The 24,528-nt window shown below is 33.1% G+C and overlaps 1 protein-coding gene across 2 annotated transcripts in view; it reads right to left on the reverse strand.

Moving 5' to 3' along the window:
• Positions 1 to 24,528, reverse strand: part of LOC127706394 (sulfotransferase 1B1-like) — a 262,668-nt gene that overhangs the window by 161,965 nt on the left and 76,175 nt on the right. The gene's annotated exons all lie outside the window — the stretch shown is intronic.

Here is a 24,528-nt window from a genome sequence, read left to right on the forward strand (position 1 = left end):
GTATAAAAGCTCTCCATGTTTTGTTTGAAACATCAATTTCAATTGAACCATAGAAACACAAGACCATGTGCATGTAGTAATGTTTCTACAATCATTAACAAAGATACAAAATCTTAATCTCAGGACATAATTTGTTATTGAGAGAGGGAAGAAGAAGAATACCAAGAAATGTTACACGGCGTAGGTCCTGTTGGATTCGTCCTTGGTTATCAACCGAAAGGAGACTCCAGTCGGTCATTATGATCAGTTGATGAACGAGTAACAAATCGAGGATGAACCGTCCTTCTTTAACTTTTTGAGAATGCCACCAAAGATGTTCGATGAACTTCTTAAAAGAGTTGATCAAAGAATAAAGAAGACAGATACTCTATTTAGAAGAGCCCTGTCGCCTGGTCTTGAACTTGCCATCACTTTAAGACATTTAACTACTGGTGACAAGTATTCGACCTTGCAGTATGACTTTAGAGATGATTGAAATACTATAAGCATATTTTTACCCGAGTTTTGCCGAGCAATAGTTGAAAAATATAAAGATGAGGTGATTTCATGTCCAACTGACCCAAATGATTGGCGGGCTATTGCAGACGAATTTCAGAAGAGATGGAACGTTCCACATGCGTGTGGTGCATTAGATGACAAACATGTTGCTATTAGATGCCCAACCTAAAACTGAATCTCTTTACAACAATTACAAGGGTTTTATCTCACTGGTACTCCTTGCCTTGGTTGATGCTGACTACAAGTTTTTATGGATTGATGTTGGCGGATATGGTTCCAATTAAGATGCCCAAATATACAATGCATCCGAACTGAAGGAATGTTTAGAAGATGGGAAAATTGAATTTTCAGAACAGGATCCATTGCCTAATGATGACCAGAACATGCCATACTTTCTATTAAGTGACGAAGCATTTGAGTTGAGGACGCATTTGGTGAAGCCATATTCCATATGTGGAATGTCAAAAGAACAAGCTTTAACTAATTACAGAATTTCCAGGAGTAACGAATGGTGGAAAATGCATTCGGTATATCGGCACAAAGATGGCAAACAATTCTTACCACTATGATGCAAGTACCAGACACAGTGAGTGTCATAATGGAAACTTGTGTATGTTTGCACAATTTAATGAGGATGCGATATCCAAACCTGCAAAATGTCCAACATGGAAGACGACCTTCACAATCTTGTATCGGGTCTTTGGCGAGCTAATGCAAACATACATGAGGTTAACAGTGTAGTAGACCCTTAAAGGGACACGGTTGCAGCAACGAAACAGAGAGAATACTTAAAATTATATTTCAATAGCCCCGCTGGATCTGTACCATGGCAGGAACGTATGGTAACATCACAATAAATTTATATATCTTTTATCGTTCATTGTGTTTGTCATAAAGATTTTTTGTTGTATTCAATAAATATTGTAATTAAGCTTAAAAATATTAATAACTAAAATATGAATATAAAAATAGTTACTAAAATATTATCAAAACACATGTGAATACTAGTAACCAAAAGAAATAACGTTCTTTACACAACATTTCCTCTAATCTTTATAAAAAAGGTGCATACATCCTTCAATTTTATATTCCCCAAAACCTAAATAGAAAATATCCCTTATAATATACACATCGCTATATAATTATCTACCATCTCAACAAGTTTCATAACAATCTTCAAATTGATTTTGATATCATTTATGGATAGCACATTTTGGATAGTCAGACATACAGACGGACGGATAGACAGATAGGTTTTAATCTATGCACAAGAAATCTCTTTTGCGGAGAAAAATAAATTTGGGAAACAAGTAAAATGGACAGTTTTGCAATTTTTCCTTAACGGGAAACTGCGTGTACGTGTATGTATGTGTGTGTGTGTTTTTGTTTGTTTTGTGATTGATAATCGCGATGTTCGATGAAGACCCATGGATGGTCGTTTGCATGTATCAAATCATGGGCGTTGTTTGTATATCCCTTGATTTTCTTTCATATTGTAAAATGTATACATCAGCGGATACCCGGGTGCTACATTCGGTCATGTATGCAAGATGTCTTCAAGATTATGTTGTGGAGTCCATTAAGTATCAAAAGGTAGTAAATGGGGAATCAAAGCTAGGTAGAAATCAACTTGTCAATGTTCAATCTAATCTGTCACGTAGTCACCGTTTTAATGTTATGTTTAACCCTTCTGTAAGTTGACACGTTTCTTTTTTTTTTCCTTTAAATCATAGTATGCATCTCCAGAAATGCGGTAAAAAGCATACCATAAAAATCAGCCAAAATCGTACACTTTATTTCTTTCTAAAGAATAAACAATCAACTTAATGATTAAACCCAGTATAATAACTGTCTAGACTATAAAGACTCTCTGTCTGAATGAATAACACAAAATGAGATACTAATTCAAATACGTAGTATTGTGTCTAAGCATTGTCTGGATCCGGGTCTGAACTGTTTCTCTAATCACTCAGATGAAAAGAAGACTGACTGGTGCGCGAATTATCTGCGTGTCTTGTGGGTAAAGGTGATGCAGTCATATATCTGTTGGAGATACCATCCAATCCCGATACTGGCACACTTGGACCAGCGTAAGAAGATCGAATAGGCTGAAGTTGGGACATGTTTTGTCGCGGTTGAGGAAACTGTTGTGAAACCCAATTGACATCTTGTGACTGCCACACAGAAACGTTTGACGAACGCTGGGCATGCCATTGAGATGGTGGTGGTTGACATGATGCGGAGTAGCTGCTAGATGGTGCTTGCAGAGGTTGCATCTGTTGTCTTAGTTGCGGTTGTATCACTGGAGTCGGGACGCTTTGTGCTCTCTTTATCTGGTAATTCTCTGCCATGTACCTGTAGAGAGCGTTACTGATGACTTGCTGACATCGCCACCAAACGACGTGATCTAGCTCCGTAATAACCGTGCGTATCCAGTCAACAAATACGTCTCTTTCCCTGTCGGAGCTGACTGGTCGCAATCTCTCTAGCACTTGCTGCTGGAGGGCCATCATCTTATTGCTGCGGTCTTCTATGCCAGCCAGAAGAACATCCGCAGTGTCTGATGTATCATGGGTATGTTTGTGAGCTTTTGCTTTCAGTTCTGTTGTTTTGAAATGCTTGGCATGTCACCTGGGGTTTCATCGATTTAATCAGCAGATGTGGCCGAGGAAGCACAGTTTTCAGCTGCTAGTAATTTCTTCTTCATCTTAAAAGAAAAAAGCAAAATCGATTAAAAGATTATCGAATTATTAGTTTAAACTTTAACAATAACAGAGTCCCATCTTATTACTCTATTTCTTGACATTTTTGTTGTCATACAGATTCATTGAGATTTGCAGACCGTATATAAATTCAAAATTAAAAAATTAAGAAAAAAAACAAAAAAAACTAGAAATATGACACTGCCATGAAGGTCCACTAGCCTCAGTCTGATTTCTCGAAAACGAAAATAGAAATTGATCCCAAGGGAGCTTCCTCTAGTTGTACTTTATTTTATCTAATATATATGAATTAAATCTTTCAACTTGAAGGCAAACTTGAGTTATCGTACAACGACAAAAGTACTGACGGACAGACGGACGAACGGACAAGGTGAGTACTTTTGGCCAGTACTCCGCAGGGCCTTAAATATGTATCATCATCTTTTATGCTGATACATTACGGCTTTACTAATCAAAGTCGATGGTTTTGAGATGTTGGGCAGCAGACCCGGTAAGTTGTGCATCGTGTTGATCAACTTTTATATTTAAATAAAAAACCGTCTAAGATTTGTGCTTTTTTTCGATATTTGATTTTAAATAAATACATTTGAAAAAGAATTTTATGGGATTGGTAATAAGATAAACAACACTTCAATGCATTCTTCTTTCTAATTTTTTTTTTTCATTTTGTTTGTTTTCCTTCGAGTTACACTTCAAAAATCAATTCAAATCAATAAGGTCTTTACAATATCATTACTATACTTACACTTACTTATGTCTTCTTTTGTACCTCATGCATATGAGGATGGGGGAAATCAAAGTTCCTTTCCACCCTATCATCTCTCTCTGTTAACTCTTTGTCACCATGGCCGCATTTTGTTTTTTTTTCAAGCGTCCGTATCTGGTTCTCATGCTGGATTACCATGTTTTCAGCACCAAGACGGATTTGCCGAGTTCTTCTGCTTTTTCTAGCCACATCCTTTCTTTCTTGCCGGTATCCTTGTACGTAGTCATCTTTTTATTGTAGAAAATAAGATGCGCCTCCAACCCTTCTACCATGTTTTGCTCTTCCTCTAAGGTTAGGTCTGTATGTAATTTGGACCTCTTGTCCCTTTTCGCCAACGGCTCAACCATGCTTGACACATCTGTGTCATCCCCACTATCGTTCACTAAAACATCGTGATTTGATCTTGATGGACCAGCAATAGGTTGTGATTCAGGTTGGATTGGTCGGTCCGACATCTCTACTGAATCAGGACTCGTATCAGAGGTCCCTCTGCCTCTACCTCTACCCCTACCACCACGCCCACGAGTTCTGGTAGAATTTATTGGCATGACTGTGTTGTTTCCGAGAAATCTACGTATTATTTAGAAATAGAAGGAATGGAACAGTATTTAAATGGAACACAATGTTGATGTTATTGCTGAGAGCGTAGTAAGATCGCGGTATGAACGTGGTAAGATTGTGATAATCGTAGTGAGGTCGCAGAATAAGCGTGGTTAGAACGTGGTATAATCGTAGCGGGATCGTTGTAGAAGCGTAATGAGGACGTAGTAGCATCGTGAACACAACTAAAATTTACATTTTCATGCCCCTCATACTGCGACCTCACCACAATCTGAATTTATTTTAGATCGCGGTGAGCGTGGTGCGATCGTGGTCTAGTGTGACGGGGACATTAATGACTTGTATACTATTTAGAAGGAAAAAAAAACATGTTTTTGTAAAATGTTGTTCATATTAATCTTCGTTACGCGGTTTTCTAATGTTGGTGTGCAAAATATTCATATTTGTATATAGTTATGAATCTTGAATAGTTTAAATGGTGTATTTTGAATTTCATATTTGAAATATTTTAATCTTCAGAAAACAAACCCCTTTCTATTCGACTTATTCCATTTTAAGTTTATACCTAAAAAAATAGCCGTCACCCTTAATTCTTCTCTTTTTTTCAAGTATGTAATGTGTAAAATCAATAAACAATACGACAATAATTTGTTACCCATATTCTAGAAGATGTGACGACAGAAAATATATAGTATGTATAACCGTTCTTTTCCGCAATAAGTATTCGTACATGTCATAGCATGTTTGGTTATGAACAAACTACTTCTTCTCATATATATATATATATAAATTACATTTATTTTAAATAATCTGGTATTGAATATATCTTAAGAACTTAGGACAACTGTCTTCCTAATCTCTAGTTGTTCTCTTTGACTTCTGTTTTGAAAACATGGTTTATGGAATAATCAATATGACAGGATTACTTTGTAACATGTATAATGCATACAACCTTATATGCACCTTGTATTGATTTAGTTCGTCAGGGAACGCTACGTATTGATTTAGTTCGTCAGGGAACGATACGTATTGATTTTAATTGTTGTGTTTTTTCTAAATGAAACCTCAATTTGAAATCCAGAGGTTTTTCTTTAATTAATTTTCCATGTTTTCATTTTCTTATCTTTATTTAAAAATATATTAGACAAGAAATGTGGTGTGATGTAGTGATATAATTAAAATTCGAGTAAAAGCGCTTAGTGTCTTTATTCTATAACTTAATATCATTAAGAATACATGAAATATAACACGAAAATCATTATGGCATTAACAAACAAGTGTTTCATATCAGATTTTATATGAACCCAAAACAAAAAAACAAAAAAGGTTTAATTTGATTAATCTCAGGCATTTGATTTTTGACATCTTACCTGTAACAAAATATACCGATGTAATGTGGTAGATACGTGCAAATAAGGTAAACATGTTTGCAAACTTATAATTTGTTTATTTAATTAATACATTAATTTACATGCAGCACGCCAGAGATGTCAAAAAGTCAAACAAATGAAGTCAACTGATAACGATATACATGAGCGCACTAATTTTTTTTTTTGTTCTGTTTTTTGTTTATTGTTTTTGTTTTTTTTTGTATCGGAGTGACAAGCAAAATATGCACATCTGTTTCAATTTTATATGTATATATATTTCAAATCGTTTAAAATGGTCTACAGTGATGTCGAGTCCTTAAACTTTCCTTTGTTACCATTTTTTTTTACATATTTGAAACGGTAAACACTATTTTCTTTTATAAATATATACACTACTGTTTGGTATTTTCACAGACCAGCCGGTTCTTGAATAGTTGTGGTACACCAAGAAAGTACCCAATATATCAAAATAAAACGCTAAGAAAATGCATAGAAACTGTAAACAAGAAAACCACTAATGGGGACAGACTTTCATAATTCTTAACCCAATACACTTCTCCTTGATAAGTGGATTACCAAAATGTAACGAGAATGAACATAAACAATAATTCAGAAGAAGAAAAAACCGTTTAATTATCGAAATTATTAACTAAAAAACCACAAACAAAACCGATCTAAATTTTATCTTAGCTATAATTACAAGCTAGTTAACATTTTTAAAAGATATGTTTATGATTATTTCTTTCTTGGGTTTAATTGTTTTATAGGAATGGAAATTGTTGAATAATAAAAGTACACACACTTCAAATTCATATCAAAAGTCAGCATTTTAATCAAGTTAACAATAGGTCTAACATATATCAAATTTAACTTTCTTACCTGTAACAAAATATACCGATGTAATGTGGTAGATACATGCAAATAATGTAAAAATGTTTTCAAACTTATAATTTGTTTATTTAATTAATACATTAATTTACATTCAGCACGCCTGAGATGTCAGAAAGTAAAAAAAATAAATTCAACTGCTAACGATATACATTTAAGAACAGAAAACAGAGGACAAATAGCATAGGACATTCCAAATCCACAATTCGAAGACAAATAGACATCAGAGTTCAAAAAAAAAAAACGTTTAGTTGTTGTTATGTTGACTAAAGATGCTCATCCTGAATCTTTCTTTTAATGCATCTTTCACAATGTTCAATCCAGTCCATGATATCTTTGTTCATCCCAGACCAGTAAAAGCGTTCTCTAATAAGACTGGTGGTTCAAATTTTACCTGGATGACCCATTTCATCATGACGTGCTTCCAAAACTATTTTGATGTGTGAGGATGGTAGTATTAGTTGATGATGTATCTTTTCGTCGCTGGTAATCTCTCGGTAAAGTATATTATCTAGAATTCTGAGATAGTTAAACTGTTTATTCAGTGGACTTGTTTTAATCTTTCCTTTTGCTGGTTTCTGCCCAGATTTAAGTAGGTTTTATTTTTCTGTGAAGCAGTAGATCCATAGCTCGGATTTCTGACCAGTTGGTGTCGGTTGAAATATCTATGTGTATATCCAAATTATTGATGTCAATGGAATCTGGTGATATGGCAAAGGAGTCGATCAACGGGGTATGTATACATCCACATATTGTTTTGGTGGAATCTTGGCTGATAGTTTTACAATCCGGATAGTCTGCATTAGTCTTTCCTGGACAGAAGATGATATCAAAATCGTATACAGCTATTGCAACCATGACAACGGTATCCGATAGCCTCTAGTTTTGCAGACGTGAGTACATATGTGAGCGGATTGTTGTCTGAGAGTTTTCTTAACTTGTGGCCATACAGGTAATCGTGAAACTTGTCAGTTATAGACCACTTCAAAGCAAGAAATTCTATCTTATGTGCTGGATAGTTCTGTTCTGCTTTTGTTAAACCTCAGCTAACATATGCGATTATACTTTGATGTCCATCTTTCTCTTGATATAGTACGGCATCAAGGCCTTGACCACTGGCATCACGGTGGAGTTCAAATGGTTTGCAGTATTCAACATATCCAAGTATTGGTGCTGAAGATAACAGTTGTTTTAATGATGTGAAAGCTGTACTTGCTTATCAGTCTGCTGAAACGATTGTTGTTGTTTCTTGGTCTTCTTTTCTTTCTAAACATTTGTAGCTGGCATAATGGAAATAAGTGGATTTGCTATCTGACTGAAGTTAAGGATGAACGGTAATATCCTACAAATCGATGAATCTACGTTCTTCTTCATGTGACTTTGGAGTAGGACAATTCATAACTTTTTCAACTTTCTCTGTGTCAGTTTTTTCTCCTTCTTGAGATACGATGTGTCCAATATATTTGACTTTTGACTTTTGGCTGGAAGAACGAACATTTCGATAGCAAAAGCTTCAGGTTGGCTTGTCGAAGACCAGCTCAGGTCGCTCTAGGTGTTCCTCATATGTGTTAACAAATATGATGATATCGTCTATGAAAATGCAACATATACGTGTATGAAGATCCTGGAGGCAATCCTGCATAATGGCTCTTCACATCGTCATAAATTGAAAGCGGTATGTGTCGATATCGTTGTTTGAACAGTTGATCATTCCCTAACAGTATTTTGTGCTGTACTATGTTGATATGTCCAATATCAAAACATCTTTAGAAAATATATCTTAGTATGATGTGTTGAAATATTTTCAAGTTTATTTAATTAATACATTAATTTACATTCAGCACGCCTGTGATGTCAAAAAGTAAAACAAATGAATTCAACTGATAACGATATACATTTGAGAACAGAAAACAGAGGACAAATAGCATAGGACATTCCAAATCCACAATTCGAAGACAAATAGACATCAGAGTTCAAAAAAAAAAAAGGTTGAGTTGTTGTTATGTTGACTAAAGGTGCTCATCCTGGATCTTTCTTTTAATGCATCTTTCACAATGTTCAATCCAGTCCATGATATCTTTGTTCATCCCAGACCAGTTAAAGCGTTCTCTAATAAGACTGGTGGTTCAACTTTTGCCTGGATGACCCATTTCATCATGACGTGCTTCCAAAACTATTTTGATGTGTGAGGATGGTAGTATTAGTTGATGATGTATCTTTTCGTCGCTGGTAATCTCTCGGTAAAGTATATTATCTAGAATTCTGCGATAGTTAAACTGTTTATTCAGTGGACTTGTTGTAATCTTTCCTTTTGCTGGTTTCTGCCCAGATTTTAGTAGGTTTTATTTTTCTGTGAAGCAGTAGATCCATAGCTCGGATTTTTGACCAGTTGGTGTCGGTTGAAATATCTTTGTGTATATCCAAATTATTGATGTCAATGGAATCTGGTGATATGGCAAAGGAGTCGATCAACGGGGTATGTATACAGCCACATATTGTTTTGGTGGAATCTTGGCTGATAGTTTTACAATCCGGATAGTCTGCATTAGTTTTTCCTGGACAGAAGATGATATCAAAATCGTATACAGCTATTGCAACCATGACAACGGTATCCGGTAGCCTCTAGTTTTGCAGACGTGAGTACATATGTGAGCGGATTGTTGTCTGAGAGTATTCTTAACTTGTGGCCATACAGGTAATCGTGAACTTGTCAGTTATAGACCACTTCAAAGCAAGAAATTCTATCTTATGTGCTGGATAGTTCTGTTCTGCTTTTGTTAAACCTCAGCTAACATATGCGATTATACTTTGATGTCCATCTTTCTCCTGATATAGTACGGCATCAAGGCCTTGACCACTGGCATCACGGTGGAGTTCAAATGGTTTGCAGTAATCAACATATCCAAGTATTGGTGCTGAAGATAACAGTTGTTTTAATGATGTGAAAGCTGTTTCTTGCTTATCAGTCTACTGAAACGATTGTTGTTGTTTCTTAGTCTTCTTTTCTTTCTAAACATTTGTAGTTGGCATAATGGAAATAAGTGGCTTTGCTATCTGACTGAAGTTAAGGATGAAGGTAATATCCTACAAATCGATGAATCAACGTTCTTCTTCATGTGACTTTGGAGTACGACAATTCATAACTTTTTCAACTTTCTCTGGATCTGTTTCTTCTCCTTATTCAGATACGATTTGTCCAATATATATTTGACTTTTGATTTTTTACTGGAAGAACGAAAATTTCGATAGCAAAAGCTTCAGGTTGGCTTGTCGAAGACCAGCTCAGGTCGCTCTAGGTGTTCCTCATATGTGTTAACAAATATGATGACATCGTCTATGAAAACGCAACATATACGTATATGAAGATCCTGCAGGCAATCCTGCATAATGGCTCTTCACATCGTCATAAATTAAAAGCGGTATGTGTCGATATCGTTGTTTGAACAGTTGATCATTCTCTAACAGTATTTTGTGCTGTACTATGTTGATATGTCCAATATCAAAACATCTTTGGAAAATATATCTTAGTATGATGTGTTGAAATATTTCCAAGTTCATTTAATTAATACATTAATTTACATTCAGCACGCCTGAGATGTCAAAAAGTAAAACAAATGAATTCAAATGATAACGATATACATTTAAGAACAGAAAACAGAGGACAAATAGCATAGGACATTCCAAATCCACAATTCGAAGACAAATAGACATCAGAGTTAAAAAAAAAAAAAACGTTGAGTTGTTGTTATGTTGACTAAAGGTGCTCATGCTGGACCTTTCTTTTAATGCATCTTTCACAATGTTCAATCCAGTCCATGATATCTTTGTTCATTCCAGACCAGTTAAAGCGTTCTCTAATAAGACTGGTGGTTCAACTTTTGCCTGGATGACCCATTTCATCATGACGTGCTTCCAAAACTATTTTGATGTGTGAGGATGGTAGTATTAGTTGATGATGTATCTTTTCGTCGCTGGTAATCTCTCGGTAAAGTATATTATCTAGAATTCTGAGATAGTTAAACTGTTTATTCAGTGGACTTGTTGTAATCTTTCCTTTTGCTGGTTTCTGCCCAGATTTCAGTAGGTTTTATTTTTCTGTGAAGCAGTAGATCCATAGCTCAGATTTCTGACCAGTTGGTGTCGGTTGAAATATCTATGTGTATATCCAAATTATTGATGTCAATGGAATCTGGTGATATGGCAAAGGAGTCGATCAACGGGGTATGTATACATCCACATATTGTTTTGATGGAATCTTGGCTGATAGTTTTACAATCCGGATAGTCTGCATTAGTCTCTAACAGTATTTTGTGCTGTACTATGTTGATATGTCCAATATCAAAACATCTTTGGAAAATATATCTTAGTATGATGTGTTGAAATATTTACAAGTTGAATGTGAAGTGATTGTCATTGGATATTTCTATTTGATATGATAAAGGTGGTGTAAAATCTTTCTCTTTGTTAATAGGTTGATTTTGGATAAGTACAGGTTGAAGTTCTCCAATTATAGCATTTGGTGGAACGTTGACTGTCCTTGTTCTGATGTTGCTTATTCTAATGTTGAACATGTCGTTGTGTTGATACTTATAAACTATCAATGATGGTTCAATTTCTACATCTGTTGATGATATAGATGTAGGTGTTTGTTGAGTAATAGCAGATATGAAGTGGCATGGTAATTTTGTGGTTGTCATGGCTTTAATGGACATTTTACTTTTCGGTGGTATAATGGCTCTAGCATTTTCAACTGATTTAACCAATGCTTTTCTGTTATTCAACATTCTAAATTATTTCTCTCTCAGTAGTATCATCTCAATGACGAATACCATGGTGTAGTTAAATCTGATGTCTGAAGAAATCGGTTGCCAAATCTATCTTTTTAATTATCCATGATAGTCATGATAGTAGTCTATATGTTTGTTCCCAAAAGGACTGGAACCTTGGAGTGGTACGAACTATTTGTTAAGACAAGTAGTATGGTTGGATAATGCTGATCAGTTTCTTTTGATTGAACGTTGTCCTTAATGTATCCATGGTACGGTAAGTTATTTCCATCTGCGCATTCAATGCTGATAATTTGTTTTAAAGGTTTGAGTAGTGTATCATTAAAGTGTTGAGTATAAAATTCATAAGCTATTGTTGAAACAGTGTACCCTGTATCTAGAAGAGAAGTGATAGTGTTTGCTTCTGTTGGTCGTCCACAAAGTCCTGGAGGAATTGTTGATTTGCAAGAATTCTGTTAAGGACTTTGTGTGTGTTTATGTTGATCGGCTGCCCTTTGTCGATGCCATCATCTAGTTTAAAGGTTTATCGTTAACATCCTCTGGCAATGTGCAAGTCTCTACAACATCGGTTGCATGTAATTAGTTGAAATCGATAAGTGTGGTCTGATGTTAACTGTTGACCAAACCTCTGCCATAACCTCTTCCATAACTTTTTTCCATAACTCTATCTCCTCTGCCACCTTTAGTATAACCTCTACCTCTAAACTGATTTTTGACCAAATCTCTGTTGATACGGTTGTTGTTGTGCGTCAGGTTGTTGTTGTCTTGGTTAACCTTGGTGCTTATATGGTTGTCCAAATTCTAGATGTTCAAGGCGTGTGTTGATTTGCTTTAGTGTTGCAGCAAGTTCAGATTCTTCCTCTTTCTCCGTCGCAATGACCTGTTTTGATATTGCTTTCACCTTTGGTAGTTCATTAAGCTGATGTTCTTTCTCAATCCTCCTCAGGGCTACACGTGAATTATCAAATGTATTATAACGTTCTTTCTTATAGTGGCTTGTATGCTTCATATCTGGTCCTTTCTAAAGCATGTGATACATCATGATATCTGCCTGTGGCTTGCTGACTTTCCCTGAATGGATGGCTTTATCAAGTATTCCTTCCAAGCGACAACTCGATGATGATACATCCTTTGTTTCGCATTGTACAAGTCCCTTATGATGGTTTTAAGTTCATCTACGTTGCAAAAAACGCTTTCCATCTTGGTCATGATCTCAGTTAATGATCCTTCTGGTCCTAAACGCATTGCTACTAATCCTGCTTCACCATGCAAAGATCTACGTATGGCCTGGATGATAGCTTCCTCTGAGTCGATCTTATCTTTTATGAGTCCAAGAACCTCATATTTCCAAAGCTCATATGTTGTTTCGCCTCCTTTCTTTTTAATACTACCATAAAAGTTGTTGGTTATTGGTGGCTGAGTATATTGTGATGATGTTGAAGTTGATGGTTCCGTCTTCATAGTTTTTGTCTGTTTCCCCAACAGTGGTTTTTTTATTGCGTAAGCCTAAATATATTGCTGAAATGCCTCAGGTGTATCCGCCTCTGGTTTTAGTTCCATTTGCTTCAGGTGTTGACGAGCTGTTGACAATCCTCTGAATCGGACATGATGTCAAGATACAAATGAATCTATAATAAAGATAAACTAAATCTACAAGAAATAGAATAAATATTACCACCTACAATATAAAACAACGTTATCTGGAATAGATAAAGAAAATATTAGTATCCTACAAGAAATAGTAAATAAATGTTAATAATCTACAATAAAGACAAAAAAAATAAATAAGTGATTAATTTCCTAAAATAAATACCAGACGTTAATATCAAGTACCTAAAATTAATACAAAGTAGTATTAATTACCTACAATGAATAAGAAGTAATATTAAGTACCTTCAATGAATACAAAGTATTGTTAAGTACCTTCAATGAATACTAAGTAATGTTAAGTACCTTCAATGAATACAAAGTAATGTCAAGTACCTTCAATGAATAGTACGTATATATATAATAAATAGCTTAAATTGATACAAATGTATCTGACAAACCTATATACATTTCTCTGGTAAATGTATATAGATCTATTTTGTACTCAAAATTAGTCAACGTGAAAACAAATGTCTGGTAAGTATATATCCTTTAACAAAATGCAAGCAGATATAACTATGGTATCATCAGTAATATATGATGGATAAAGAAAAGGAAACACAATATATGCAATGAAAATAAATAAATGTCCAATCTCAAAAATCAGTAACACTGAAAATTAAATTAAAGATAAGTAACATTCCAAAATGTGAAACAAAGTATCAAAATCTTAGGACAATAGATCTGAAATATCAAAGTATAGTATTATACCTGGTACCAAGAAACTAAACTTACTGCAAACGAAGTTATGATTAATAGATACAAGTATCAAAATACAGTATTAAAAATAGATAAAGTCAGCTGTCTAATAGTAATCTGAAAAGTGATTAATAAAAGACAACTGAAATGAATACCTAAACTGATAATAAGCCAATATCTCAAATGCAAAAGATGTACGCAAAATAACTACTGAAATTATAATGTACAATTAATTTCTGAAATTACAAACAAATATATATATATATATAATTACTCTTAATAATAGCACAACAATGTTAAATCTGAATATACACATATATATATATTACTAGTGTTTTACTTGTATATATTCATACCTGTATTTAGATATTTACATACGTGATATATTTTTTTTTTTATTAGGGAGATTATTAGTACTATTAATAAGTTGCCATTCTTTGCATATTGTTTTTATCATAGTTAGGTTATTAGTATTTGTTTTTGTCCCTAAGGATGAATAGTTTTACACCAATTGAGAGCTCTATAGGCATGATAAGTCTACGGTTCCTAATATTTATATCGATAACAAGAAAAAAGTGACAATATTTCTCTTTTTCTATTAATATTCTGGTACTTATGTTTGAGTACTTTTTATATCTCAGGATGGATTGCTCGACATAAAAAGGAAGAAATGTAAGTTTAAAATTGTAAAATTTGTTTTTGCATCAAATAAAAAAGTGTAAATATTTTCCATTTTGTTAGACTGTTATATATTAGCATTACATTTCTATTCTGTTGGTCCCTAAAATTGAATATTTTTACACAAATTGAGAGCTCTATAAGTCTACGGTTACTTATATATATATATCGATAACAATAAAAAGTGACAATATTTCATTATTCTTTTAATATTCTTGTGCTGGTTTTATAATTGTGTACTTTTTATACCTCAGGATGAATTGTTAGACATAAAAGTGAAGCAATTTAAGTTTAAAATAGCAAAACTTGTTGTCGCATAAAAAAAAAGTCTAAATATTTTCTTCATTTGTTTTAAGTTTAAAATTGAAAAATTTGTTAATTGTCGCATAAAAAAATAATGCCATTTTTTTCAATTTTGTTAGAATATTATACGACGGCATTAAAATTCTGTTCTTTTTGTCCCTAAAGATTAATCGTTTTACACAAATTGAAATCACACTAAGTCTACCATGTCTACGGTTACTAATATTTATATCGCTGACAATAAAAAGTGACAACATTTCTTTTGTATCTATTAATATTCCGGTACTGGCCTCGTATTTGAGGACTTTTCATACCTCATGATGGATTGTTAGACATAAGAGTGATGAAATTAAAGTTTAAAATTGCAAAATTTGTTGTCGCATCAATATTCATTTAAGGTGCCAGTGTTTTAACTTTTGTAAAAATGTTATGTTATGGCATTAATATACTGTGCTTTTGGTAATAATGAGCGACATTTTTTTAAACAAATTGAGAGCTCTTTTAAGTTTACGGTTCATTATATGTATAACGATAAATATAAAAAATGCCAATAGTTCTTTTTATATAATTAAAGCTTGTACCATTGTGCTGGCGGGATGAATTCTCTTTTTATACCTTAGGATGGATTGTCTGACATAAAAGAGAAGGAATTATGTCGACGCTTTTTTTTATATACAAACAATTCCGTATGTCATCAGGGGTGAACAGGTTTAATAAAAATGACATTATACATTGTATATATATATGTCGATCAACTAAATCATTTCTAAATTCAGTAAATCATGAACTACGGCAAATATTTTGAAATTAGTGTATTGTCTGAAAACAAAGTTTCATAGATCATTTTATGTCGTCTATTTTATTTCAAGTCTTGAAACATTGCCTAGTTAAATCTACCGTACTGAATATTGTTATTAGCATATAAAACTTTTTTTTTTTAAGTTTTGCAGTATTTACTTATCCAATAATTTCTGAAAATATGTTTTTAGCGATACTTTATTCATTTATCGTTTGTAATATATAATTAAGTCAGAAAAAAAGTATATTTATAATGTCCACAAATAGTTTAACGGGAATAGTAAACGCGTGTTTTCTAAGTGCACGTACAGGTACAGATGTAAAATCTGTAGTAAACGCTCGTTTACTACTGACTAAGCGGACACAGAGTAAACGCGCGTTTACTCGAGTAGACATTTGAAATTTCCATTTTGACCGCGTTAACGCAATTGTAGTAAATGCGCACTTACTGGTAAATGCGAAAATTGGAGTTAACAAATTAAATATGTGCACGCGGCTTTAACGTGTGTTTACTTTATGTTATGCTTGGTCTGCACCCAACTGTAGGTACATACAAACACATTGACATACAAATAAAAAATAAATAAATAACCTAAACCCTTATATACTAAGTACAAGTACAAATATATATATGTAACTAACCTGTATAGCAATACAATATGTCAATAGCTTCTAAGTAGTGTGACCAAAAATCTTAGTACACTTGCTCACAAATAAAACCAATGCAGTTAAACAGTATCTAACTATTGATGTTTATACGTGTATACAATCTGTGAGTGAGTGAAAAGAACACACACCAAAAATTATGTAACACCTACCAATCAATAGTACACAATATAAACAAATTGTAATGGTTAAATACAAAACACAACATTCAAGTGTAAATACCATTTGGAATTTCGATAATTTTTCTAAGTTTGGACAAGCAGACTAGTTGTCATGATTATTCAAACAAGGAAAATATACAAACAGCACAATAGTATACAATATCAACACTAAATATGCATAATAACGGCCATTTTCAAATGGATGTTTTCAAAATCAATATTGTTCTTCAATAGAAGTTATCTAATACCAAATATTTGCTAACTAGTTATATAGAGTATTAACTTTGTGTATATTCGCACCATTTTATTACATTTTTTTCAATCTTCAGATGGATGTAACGTTCTAGATCCTGACCTTCGGTGATGCTTCAAATTATAATATGTCGTTGAAACGTCTAACCGAATAGTGTGCGCCACATGTTACAAAGTTCTTAGACGGAACAGAGTAATTCGTCAAGTTTAGAAATTTTTATTTATAAGACATTAATATCTCTGAAATTACACAAATGACAAAACATAAATACATGGACAATACGGTGTGCAAAGGGATATAACTCTTATCCATTAAAAGGAAAGTACATGTATAAATTACGATAAAATACGATAAACTGGCTCTGTTCTATCAGAATACAACCAATACTATTAAAGTGCATATATTATAAATGCATAAACCCAATTAAACTTAATCATAAACCAAGTCAGGATTAAGTGCTACATTCTGTCTAATAAAAAATACGCTATTCATTTATTGATTAAAGAATGAACTATTACTAATACTATAATGTTAACATACAGGTAACTGCTATTCTCAAGACACAAACAGTACACATACTGAATTCAAATTAAATAGACAAACACATAACATACAGTAAACTAACAATACATTGAAAACACCGATCTTACCATGTATGTGTTTGCACCTGTCCTAAGTCAGGAATCTGATGTTCAGTAGTTGTCGTTTGTTGATGTAGTTCTTAAGTGTTTCTCGTTTCTCGTTTTTTTTTTTTTTTTTATATAGATTAGACCGTTGGTTTTCCCGTTTGAATGGTTTTACACTAGTTATTTTTTGGGGCCCTTTGTAGCTTACTGTTCGGTGTGAGCCAAGGCTCCGTGTTGAAGACCGTACTGTGACCTATAATGGTTTACTTTTATAAATTTTGACTTGGATGGAGAGTTGTCTCATTGGCACTCATACCACATCTTCTTATATCTATATGGTATATAGGTCTATCTCCTATTTGATAACATCAACAGATCATTAAAACATCAAGATATCCTGCTCCTGTACGAAATATAAATATAGCCTACATGAGTCTAATGAACTAAATTATATCTGCATAACATTAACAAACAAATATACAATATATGTACATTGTCGGAAAATATAAAATTTATTTGTACCAGCTTTAGAAACAGGATGAAAAGCGAGGTTCGCCGAGCTTTTCTTCTGTTTCGTAGCGAGTACAAATACATTTTGTATTTCTGACAATGTACATATATTGTTTTTTTCCTGCAACTAACACCCGGCACTTGAGCTTTAGTTGTTAACCTCCTAATCATTGTCTCTGATTTTTCAAAGAAATCGACACAGTTTAAACGCACACCGCAAGGAGGACCCCAAAATGAACTGTTACCCAGAAAGAAATATTTATATTACCGCCTGCTCAACAAGGAAGCGGGTAACAGGAGACTTTATTTGTACAAGTACAAACAAAGCAAAATATTATTTGTGTACCTGTTATTTGTACAATAGATGGCTGATTGCAGGATAATAAGTATCATGTTCACAAGACATTATCTTGGACCTTTTATAATAATAATATAACTGTACCAATGCATCATGTATCATTTAAATATCTATGATATATTTTTTATCTGAGTTCATGAAAACTGTCCAAATATTAAAAACTTAGAAATATTAGTAACTGACCTGATCAATTGATATGACATTAGTGTCCAGAATATGTAACAATATAATTATTTTACATTATTATTATTATTATTAGTATTAGTATTATTATTATTATTAGTATTATTATTATTATTATTATTATTATCACTATTATTCTATGATTTATAGTTTTCTTTTCTCAAGGTATTCAAAAATTGTGGTAAAACTTTGAACTCAATGAGTATGACCAATAGAAGACAAGATAACTTACCATATGACTGAATGACTAATGAACCAGAAAATAGAGTAGTTTCGCAAGATGTCGCTTAAATATTGCATATGATATCAAACAGATATTGCGCTTTTGAAACTCACTCTTATTAACCGAACACTTTTCATTGTAAGAGTTCTCTCCCCCAAACACTATTGTTTCTTGTGTACCCATCTCCTTCGCAACAGTAAAAGAAAATGACAAATGTATTTTTCAAAATTGCTTGTTAAATCCTCAGGATGCTTCGGTCAATTTTAGAGTTGTTTCCCCTTTTGTATTTGACATAATTGATATAAATGTAACTCATGGACCGTAAGTAATAGAGACCTAGGGAATCTTGTTTTGAGGTCATTGGTCCACTAAAAAGAAAATAGGGTCAAGGTTAAAGGTCAAGGCCATTTTATAAATTCTGCCCTTTGCTTGTGCGTGCATCTAATCGTATACTATAACAACTTTATATAAAAGAACTGATGCAATATGTTTTTGGCTGTTGAAACGAAGACATGCTACATTCAGAAGCAATCTAATGATAACTTAAGCTTAAAATAAAGGAGTTATTGAACCTAAAATGTTAGATTTTAGTTAAATGAAATGTATCTTCATTTTGGTACATAATAAAGCCGTAGTATCTTTTGCAAAGGGTTGGTTGACACATGACCTTGAAAAATATCAAACGGAAGTGATCTTGTTCGAAACGGCAGTAGCTATTTTTGCACTAATTCAAGAGAAAAATACTTAGAAACTATTTATTTTTAGAATCAGTAAACAATAACCTTTAAATGACACCAGAAGTCAACTTCTGTAAACCGGAAGTTTCTTATTATCTCTCTTACTTACTTGACAGAAAATAAATAGAAACCATACGTTTTTGGAATCAGTGCAAAGTAAGCTATCTTATAAAACCATCAATGCCATTTTCCTAATCCAAAAGTAGCAAATTGTTTCCAATATTTAATGCAAAAGTATACAGAAACCAGATATTTTTGAAATCAGTGCAAAGAAAGCTATCCTATGAGACCGTGAATGACATTGTCTTTACCGGAAGTAGCAAATTATATCAGATGTTTAAGTCAAAGATATTTAAAAACCCAATAATGTTTTAATCAGTATGAAGAAATCTATGAATGGACGCCAATAGTTACTTTGAGTAAATAGGATGTAGCTGCTTATCAATTATCTAAAAATGTAATGTGGAAAAACGTTCAATTCTTCTCTGAACAATTGGTTTTTAATATGTAGACTGTTACTTCAAGACACCTTTAATGGAAAGTGGTGTTGAACTGCACTCGTCATTACAAATAACTTTTGCAATCAATGTATATTTGAAATACATTTAAATTGTTAGTCGTAACCAGAAGAAAGTTCAGAAGAGCTTTTTAAATCTACTTATTCTATCTATCAAATGTTAAAGAACTGTAATTGTAAATGCGGATCCAAAAAACGAGTTGAACACTCACTTGCTCTGTTTAAAATAAAAATTATAAATAGTACAGTTTAATCATAGGTATTGAAATCGGAATTCAGAAAAAAGAAAAAAATCTATCTAAGCCCTTTGGTCACAAAAATGTACATAATAGCTTACATCCACTTCATTTGGATGTTGGTGGATAGATTTGTAGATGTCTGATTGGAAAGCATACCACATCTCCTTATTCTTATATATCAAACATATGGGCGAGGAAGGTATTACCATATCGTCATCTGTTTATTGTTAAGGTCTGTGTGCTGTTCCAATCAGTCCTTTGGGTATTTGTTGTCGTTTAGTTGCTATCTCGCTGATGTTACTACACAACTTATGTTATGGGAAAAGAATCTGGTGCTACAGTATGGTTTTGTACAATTTGTTGATGTGTTATTCCCATTTTATAATAGCATTGATATAGTTAACAATTATACAATAAAGGTATGTGTCGACAAAAAGTACAATAAGGCATTAAATGTGAAATTAAAATAAGACAAAAATTCTTGTCATACCGACTAGTCGATTGTGCGAACGTAACTATAACTGGACAATCTTCCAGATGAAAGAAAAAACAATAAACAGTTCGAATTAAAATATTTGAACAACTATTCGAATATTTCAAGAAATGTTTTTAACATGATGCATTCTTTATTTAACACCCACATTTCATTCATTCGCACATAAAATAAACATGCCCTTTCACAATTTCGAGTCCTCAGTGCTCTTCAGCTTTTGTGCTTTATTTGACCTTTTAAACTTTTTTTATGTTCGCTAATGATGTAAAAATACGAAGATGTGGTATAATTGCCAATGAGACAACTCTCCACAAGAGACCATACCACACAGAAATTAACAACTATATGCCACCGCACGGCCTTCAACAATGAGTCTTTTATAGACGAAACGTGCGTCTGGCGTACAAACTTGTAATCCTAGTTTATTGTACACAATTCTTAATCAAACATAAATTTGTATGAACTGTCTTGAAATTTTTCTGCATATTGGGCTTTAAATTGTTCATTTTGCGCTACTGTGAAGTGGTTTTTCTTGTCTCCTACTATTCCTGAAACAAAGTGATGATAAAGCTTATTTTTATGAAATATACAATATGAGGTAAAACGCTTAAAAGTGTCAGACAAACATTTCAAAATCATAATCTGTTCAACCAAGTTTTTCAATTTTCACAGCTTTCTAAATATTTTACCGTAATTTTAACTTCATAGAAACCAGTTATATCCTGAATCGTACATGTAACACCTTTCTACATGCCAATTTTCAACCAATGTTTAGAGTCTTGTAATAAAATACCACCCTTCCAAAGCCAACTACTTCTAAGAATAACCCCTGGTTTTCTGAAAATTGTAAATTTTGGCTCAAAATGTTCTAAATATATTTCTCTTTCACCAACAGTTTCATTTCTCAAAATTTGTTGGTTAGTTTAAGTAAACAATGACATCAAAAGCACTATTTCTTTTTTGTCATGGAAGGGCTACTTTAACGTTCTAAAATGGAAGGGGTAAGTTGGTGGTCTGACACATAAAATCGCAACGATCTTCCCTCTATACAAATACAGGTGTATAGATAACAAGAAGCCATATAGTATACGTATATAGTCTCCTTATATCCTGCGTATATTATGAATGAACAGTTAAGTTCCAATTATTGTTAACGTCACCGTGTTATTCTGGGTCCTCGTTCAATTCGTGTTGATTTCATCCAAAAACAAATTTAACGACTGGGAAGTAAACAAAAACTATACGTTTAAGTGTTACTGTTAAATTGCAGAATACAAACAAATATTGTAAGGTGTAGGAAAATATCGATTGCATTTTTACTAGCTACGAAATAAGACAAAAGCTGGGCGAATCTCGCTTTTCTATTCGATTCCCAAGCTCTTTCAACTAAATTTTAAATTTCATTCAATGTACGAATATTTTTCATTTTGTGCCATATATTTTACAAAACATGTTTAACCCGTCGCATTTTTGCGCCTGTCCCAAGTCAGGAACTTCTGTCCTTTGTTAGTTTTGTATGTTTTTTTTTTATAATTTTGGTTTATTTATGTCTCGGATTTGAGTGTGACGTCTATTTTCGCTGATTTAGTATACATAATTGTCTAGGGTCCAGCCGAAGCCGGGTGCGGGATTTTCTCGCTGTGTTGAATACCCATTGGTGGCCTTCGACTGTTTTTCTGCTCTTTGGTCGGGTTGTCTTCTTGACACATTCCTCGTTTCTATTCTCAATTATATATTTGTTTATTGGTGTTTAATACCACTATCTCTGCCCATGGCGGCCAGTTTTTATTTCGGGAGGAAGCCTGGATACCAGGAATAAGCCACCGACTTCCCGTAGGACATGAAATATATGGCAAACGATCCTATCTTTTAAAATCAAACTAGATTTCATTTTTTACAATCTCGATCAGTGAACCATTATTGCTAAAAACCTTTGCATATATAAAATTTCTATTCATTGTATTAATATATCAATAACTTAAATTTTGCTGAAATCCACAAGTCGAAAAACTAATTCCAAGTTTTAAAAAAGCTAAACAATAGTTTGTCTTTCCTGAAATGATGAAAGAACGATGCACAAGTGTCTTTCGGATTTCTAATCATGTGTATTATCTTGCTTCTATGTTTGATGTGTTTCTTTAGAAGATACTGAAACTGACAATGAGTGTTGAGAAGTCAAGGCGATGGAAGGATATCCGTGACGGAAAAATCGGAAATGGTTTCCAGCATCGTCGCAACTTTGTTTGTATTATCGAGTTCTGCTGTTTTTCGGATTAACATACTGCTAATTTTGTGAATCCAATGTGTTCCTGAGAAAATGGTTATCGAAATATTTATAAACATACATGTATATAAAACTGGACATTATACAAAAGTGAAAACACATCTCTGTTCAATTTCAATAATAATTTCCTCTGCTGGCAATTGCAGCTGACCAAAAGTATTATAAAAAATCTATTTTACATGTTCAAGTTTTTCATAGGTATATCACGCGTTCTGGAAAAAAGCTCGATCCAAACTGAATATTTTAATTTGTCACTATAACTATGCAGATAGTCAAATAGAAGTAAAAAGGTAGTCAACAGCATAAATGGCTATCATCAGGTAAGTGTGACAATGTTAGTGGCCATATCACTACATGGTTTGAAGTATCGGATGCCAAGCGCACTATTTCGCGAGATTAATTTATTTATGTGTTCACTAGAGGTAAACAAGGAGGGGTTATTAATTTAATAAAAACATTTGTTTAAAGTATCATATGTTATTGATGTGTTTTTTTATCAGCTCAGAAACATTAAAATTTAGACAATGAAGTTTAATAAAATAAAATTATCGACATATGTTGAGGTATTGTCCAATTAAAAGTGGGAGGCAAGTTTACGGGATGTATATTTTAATTCATGTTCAATGTCCTGTCGATTTAAATAGCGGAAATAATTTAATCTTCAATAATAATTCATCAACAGTAAGGATCTTTAAGCTTATATTTTAATATTGTTTTGAAATATGGTTGACTTTGAAGATTTTACACTACTATGTCGTGTTATACGATGGGTGACTGTCAAGATATTTTTTTTTATATATGCACGAATGTCAAGACTTTGATGTCTATATTACGTTATACCCTTTAAACTATTTAATCGTTTGTATGCCGTTGATGGAAAAATAGTAAATAAATGCACACAATGCATGTTGGGTCCGAATAACAAGAATGTAAACCCATATGACTTGCACTATTTTTTTTTTATCGTTTGTTTACAGTTTATACAAAACGACTGATAAATACCTGATTTTGGGTACGTGCATATAATTATATCTGTATCTCTTAACTGGAATTTAGTGATATCTTGTAAAGCTTCTTCTGCTCCTTTCTCCCTGAATGGAGGGAATGATGGATAACAAACTCCATCATGCTCGGGTAAAGGAACAGGTTTCAAGCTCTTTCTAATTTTCATGAAAATTACTAAATCTTATGAAACTGTACAGAAGCAAGAATGGGGTTGACATATTTATATTTCGCACGGGGAAACTATTTCTAGAGGTGGTGCGAATTTGTTGAACAGCTGAACAGGCCATACATTAAAGAAAAAAAAATTAACATATTTATGTCGACAGATGGGTGAAATTATGAAATTTATATAACTTATTCTAAATTTGATTGTTTATTTAGTGAATTTAAGATAGCATCAAATACTGTATAATTATTCACATCGAAGATCCTTGTTATCCTTATTATTTCTAGTCACTTTATAACAATGTCATATAGTTTATTTATTAGTCTTGTAATAATGTATGTATGCGCTGTAGTTTGAACAACAAAAAGATCAACAAAGAATAAACAAAA

This window comes from Mytilus californianus, unplaced genomic scaffold, assembly GCF_021869535.1.
Source record: "Mytilus californianus isolate M0D057914Y unplaced genomic scaffold, xbMytCali1.0.p SCAF_6, whole genome shotgun sequence".
Taxonomy (NCBI): domain Eukaryota; kingdom Metazoa; phylum Mollusca; class Bivalvia; order Mytilida; family Mytilidae; genus Mytilus; species Mytilus californianus.